Raw genomic sequence first — 6000 nt, 5'->3', positions numbered from 1 at the left:
CGCCGCCAGCAGTCCAAGGCCCCCGTTCCCATGGCGACAGGGGCTGCGCCGCGCACCGCCGGCCCTGCAAGGCCCCCGCTGCCAGAGCAACGGGGCTGCCTGGCACCGCGCCTGACTACAAACCCACCCACAGCCCCGCAGGGACCCGCTCTTCCCTCCGCCCTTGCCCCTCTGCCCCACGCCCAGAGCGGCCCTTGCTGCCACCCCCAGAGATGGAGGCCACACACACCGTGGCTCTTGGCACAGTCCACATCTGCTCGTAGCCGTGGTTAAGGATCGCGCCAGGGGCTACAGGTACCGCACCCAAGGGGTTGAAGCTCGGGCAAGTGGGACTTTGAAGCGTGGTCAAGAAAACCTGCGCTAGTGATGAGAAATTCATACAGGATAGACTGTGATCTCCAAACCCTAGGAAACAAGTGGAACACCCTGGAACATAAAGAGAAGGTCTGGGATTGTGCTGGGGATGAAATATTGGACAACCTAGCACAGTGAACAACCGATTAATTAACGTGGCAATAAAACTAACTTTTGAGTGTCCTGGAAGTGAACTACCTTCGTTATAATACTAAAAACCACACACACACACACACACAGAGGTTCAGAAGACGCTGCCCGGGTTGAGACCCTTTCCCTGAGCACACGCAGTAGTAGAAGCATGCAGGATGTTAATCACTAACCAATCCGTATCCAATAGGCGTATTTGGAAAAGCCTCTGATTTTTGTGTATAAAAGCAGCACAAAAACCTGCTGTTGCTGTGCTTGATTTGTGGAAAGGTCCACCGAGCACCCAGGCCTCAAGAAGTACGGTAACTCTGGTGATCGTGTGAAGATCGGTTTATTGCTCAGCCATCCCTTGAGCATGGCCTGGGGACGCCACCCCTTCAGCCTGGCACAAAAGGAGCATTGTAGGACGCTTTTCTTCAGGGACTCCAGGAAGAGCTGCTCATTATCTAAGTAAGCGTGGTCCTGAGAAGAGAGGGATGGATGGAAGGGGTATCAGAGAGTGCCACAGAAGGGGGCTGACAGTCCCGGGTGTCACTCATGAGGGAGGGAAGCATCCCAAACCCTCCTTCCTGCAGTCAGCAGGGGGCAGCTACCATCCGTGGTACCCCCTGGGGTGTGGGGGCTCCCCCCGCCCAGAGCCCACAACCTCACACTCTCAGCAAGACCCACAGCGGAAGCCTCAAAGAGCAGCCCCACCTGGGGAAGGGCCCAGCAGGGAATCGTCGGGCTGACGGGAGAGGACGGTGTAAGAGTCGGTCAGAAGATCAGCATTGTCTCAACATTGTCATCAGGGACATGGACAGTGAGGTACCCGACAACAGCCTGTTTGGAGCGCAGCTGCCGACCCCTGGAATGGAATGTGGTGCAAAGGCTCCTGAATGCAGAACTGTGTGGCACAGCCAGTGCTGTGCTGTTCTCCTGAGTACTGACCCGTGTGGTGCAGGCAGTGCAGTGCTGTTCTTTGGTGCCTGAGCCGTGCAGTACAAAGAGTGTTGTGCTATTGTTCGGTACCTGGGCCTAGCCAGAGCAGTTAGTGATAATTGCATAGCCATTGTCAAAAAGATGGATCGTGACTGTTGCCATAACACCGATGAAGAAATCATGAACCTCAGATGAACTTTGCTTCATTATAATACCAAAACACACCTCCTGGTTGAAGGTTACCCGCCTCCGAGACTGACCACACCTCGGATACTCCCCCCCGCGCGATGGCCTTGCTCGAGAGGGGTGGAGATATGATAATTGAATTCTGAGAAGGGCGGAGACCCCCGAGGCAGAGGTGGAGCAAGGTGTGTTACTAAGCATAAAAGATTACTTCTGGACAACGAAAATTGGAAGCTTCCCCACCAAGGACCACGACGATCGACGACGCAGCATCAGCTGGACCCGGGACCGTTAGGACGTCGTGAGATCAGCGGTGGTAGCTATAACCTCTCTCCCTCTTCTCTCTAAAACTTAACTTTACTTTTCTCCTTTCTTTCACCCATCTCTAACTATCGCGTGCCTCTTCACAGGCAACCCAATAAAGTTTCACTGTTTGATTACTGCTATCCCCTTTGGTGTTGGTCGCCTTAATTTTGCACTTTCGAGATCGTAGCAAACGAACCATCACGAGTCCACCGAGTGGACCGTGACAGACGGGGACATCATGATGCCAGAGGCCAACAGAGCTGGCTTCTCCCATCCACGGACAGGGCGAGGACAAGGGCAACCCCATGGAGGACGTTCTCCATCAGCCTGAGACCAGCTGTGAGGAGGATCCACCCGTCCTTGCTTCTGCCATCACTCGTCTAGGTGCCCGGGGCTTCTCCAAGCCCACCCAGCCCCACAGCTCAGTAATGATCTGAGCCACAGCCTGGGCTGTCTCCTACCAGGCTCAGATCAGGCTTCACCCAGCCCTGCTCCCACCCAGCGGGTTTGAAGCCCCTTCCCACCCCCGTCTCCCACCAACTCACCTGCAGGGCTCGGAACTTCATCATCGCCAGGGTGGCACTGAGCTCGGCGGAGCTGGCCCTGGCCAGGAGTTCTTGGATACCTCCCGGGCTGCCGATGGGAGGTGGAAAGCCTGGAACAGAAGCCCAGTTGTGTGGTGCTGCCGCCGTCAGAGAAACCGCAGATGGAGACGACACAGCATCCCTTTGGGTGCTGCCTGCGTGTCCCTGCAGCAGGATCCTCCCCACGCTCCCAGTGCAAATGGGCTTCAACCCACCGGCCTCTCCCTTCCTGGCCTCTCTGCCCTCTCCTGGCACTGCCCTGGCTCAGAGCTTCGCTGAGCTCCTTCAGAGGACAAGGCGGCCAACACCCATCTGAGGTTTATATACAGGGGAACTAAAACAGCCCCCAGGAACGGACCAAGCCTCCTGAGAAGTGGAATACAAGTGCAGCTGCCCCCCAGCACGTCCCTTCCCACCAGCAGCAAGCACAAAGCCTTACACAGCATGCTGGAGAAGCCACTCTCAGGGGCACTGGAGTCCCAGCCTGTGGTCCGCAGCATCATGGGGCTCTTGGACAGCTCCTGGCGCAGCTGTTGGAGCTGGCTCCTCTGCTGAGCCATGCTAGACTGGTCCTGCCCCATCCAGGGGAGAAAGGGAGAGAGAGAAGCTGTTGGCAAAGGTTCAGGCCCTTGGCACGGCGGCCCCAGGCCCACAAGGGAAGGCAAGGGGGTATTTGCCTGGTGCGGACGCTCCTGCTGCTGCTTGACCTGCTCCAACTGCCACTGCAGGGACTGCAGCCTCGACTGGTCCTGCGACTCGACCCTGTGTGCCTCCTGCAGGGCTCGCTGCCCTTCCTCATACTTCTGGGAGGAGAGCTGCAAGGCAGAGCAGCTGGGGAGGCTGGGGACAGGGACCCGCGCTGCCCTGGGGCACGACTCCTTTGGGCATCCCCTCCTTCCCCTTCCAGGACAGGCTTTCTGTCCCTGCTTTGGCAGGGCTGTGAAAGCCCAGCTTTGCTGCCAGCCCGTGTGCAGCTGGGAACGGAAGCGCAGATGCTCCGCTTACCTTGGTCACGCTTTTCAGCTCCTCCTCCTGCTGCCGGACGCGCAGCGCAGCCCCATTCACCTCCTCCCTGTCTGCCTTCAGCTCCTGCCAGGCCTCATCCAGCAGCTCTTTCTCTCTCGCCAGCTGCTCCTCCTGGGCTCTCAGTGCGCAGACCCGTATCTTCACCTCTGCCCGCTCCTAGGATGGGCACAGGGGAAACCAACGTATGACCTGCTGTCCTGGACACTCTCTCGTGTCTTCCCAAGAGATGGCAAAGACCTGCCCCTGCTGAGCTTCTCGTGTGTGCCAGTCTGGGGTGCAGAGCAACACCACCAGCTACTCCAGCAGCACCCTCACCCACCCAGCCTTGGGCTGCTCCCGGAACAGCCTGATTCTCACCACCCCGAGTTATGTCTCTGCCTCCAACAACTCCATGTCCTCCGCCTCCTCCCTGCCCAACTCCGCCCTGGCATCCCCGCAGCCCCCCCAGGGACTGCTGCCAGCTCACCTTCCCATTCTCGCCCTGCAGGTCACTGGTCAGGCCCTGCAGCGAGGACACCCGGCCCTGGAGGTCGGCCAGAACGCTGGCGATGCTCTCCTTGTCTAGATGTGGTCCGAGGGGACATGCTGTCAGTGAGGGGGTCTCGCCTTTGAGGCCAGGCTCTGAGCACAATGAGCCCCCAGCCCAGGGTGTCCCCATGCCAAACACCCCCCTGCCAGCCCCCCCAGGGGCTCCTACCTCCCTCCGAGAAGAGCAGGCGCAGCTTCTCAAGCTCGGCGTGGTCTGACTTGCTGGCTTCCAGCTGGGCCACCTGCTCCTTCAGGCTGGCACAGGGGTGGCTGAGCTGCCCGATCTGGCGGAGAGCCTCCACCGTCTCTGCGTAGCGATCGGAGACACTGCAGGAGCCTGAGGATCACCAGGGCACGGACGGCTCTTGCAAAGGGGATGTGGCCCTGGGACCAGTGTCAAGGGGGATCTCTAACCCCTGCTCCTCCTCCTTGGGTCCCTGGAGGTGTTGGCTGCACCCCTGGGGTAGTGCTCTGGGTGTCAGAGGACCCTGGCTGCACCCCTGGGGTGGTGGTTTGGGTGCTGGGGGTCCCTGGCTGCACCCCTGGGGTGGTGGTTTGGGTGCTGGGGGTCCCTGGCTGCACCCCTGGGGTGGTGGTTTGGGTGCTGGGGAACCCTGGCTGCACCCCTGGGGTAGTGCTCTGGGTGTCAGAGGACCCTGGCTGTGCCCCTGGGGTGGAGGTTTGGGTGTCAGGGGCCCCTGACTCTTTCCCCAGCGTAGGGGTCTTGATGCCAGGGGATCCTGGCTGTGTCCCCAGGGTGGTGGCACGGGCATCAGAAGTCTTTGTCTTATCTGACGAAGCACCTGCCCCCTTCTCAGGGGCCACTGGTGCTCTCTGCGTCCCCGGGGAGCCAGGCTGCCCCTGTGGAGTCCCCTTGCTGGTCCCTTTGCTGGTCCTGGGTGCAGGCTGTGTCCCTGGTCCCTTCAGTCCCAGCGCTGAGCTTGCCCCATGCGGGGCGTCCATGTCTGCAGTGGGGGGCTCGGCGGGGGCAGCCTGGCCCTCACTGCCATCCTGCAAAGAGGAGGCAGAGGGGAGCAGGTTTATGGGCGGAAGTGCAGCGGCAAGGGCCACCCGCCCTGTCCTCAAACCCCCCAGCTCACGGAGCCAAACTCAAGTACCCCAAAGGCAGAGACTGCCCACCAGGCAATCCTCCAGCACCTCCCAGCGCACCATGTTGCTCGCCTCCTCCGGGGCTGGGTAGAGGCTCAGCCTTTCCTTCAGATTTTTCTGGGGAAAAAAGGGATTAGGGGGTCCACCCTGGCCACGTAGCCGGGTGAGATGGCACCCACAGGAGCACTGACTCCCTCCAGCATCGCTGCCCAGCCCTGCTGGCACCGTGCCCTGACACCGAGGGACTGGGTGCACCGGTGCCCCGGGCACGCAGCCGCCTCCGTCCCGGAGCAGGATCCGGGCGTGCGCGCGGCCGTACCATGTCACTGTCCAACGCTGTCTGGTCACGGAGGGCCGGCAGCTGGCCGGCAGCGTCCTGGAGATTCCCCTGGAGCGGGACAAGGAGAGGGATGGCAGCCCAGACACAGGAGCAGGATTGAAAAGGAGCATCCAAAAATTAACTTGGGCACAGGACAGAGGGATGCCAGGCAGGGTTGTGGCTGTGTTGCATGGGTAGATCTTTATCTCCTCTCCTTCTTAGCACCCATGTTTCTTTCTTTACAGCTGTTTAGTTAAAAAATGTCTTCGCGTCACTTTGGTTGGTGCATGCAGTTACCTCTTCAGCCTTGGGACACCCTTCCTGCTCTTCCCTCCTGGCACCCTTCACGCCGGGTGACACCCAGGGCCGTGGGGCAGGGGTAGCAGGGTGACACAGAGGCAGGGAGGGGGGTGAGGGCCCAGCTGCCTCCTGGGGACACCGGCAGCAGCTCACCATGCCAAGCGTCTCCTGGATCATCCGAATGTCCTCCTCCAAGAATTTCTTTTCCCTTAGAAACCT

This window comes from Strix aluco, chromosome 21 (assembly GCF_031877795.1).
Source record: "Strix aluco isolate bStrAlu1 chromosome 21, bStrAlu1.hap1, whole genome shotgun sequence".
Classification (NCBI taxonomy): domain Eukaryota; kingdom Metazoa; phylum Chordata; class Aves; order Strigiformes; family Strigidae; genus Strix; species Strix aluco.
Note: the sequence above shows the minus strand (reverse complement) of the source record.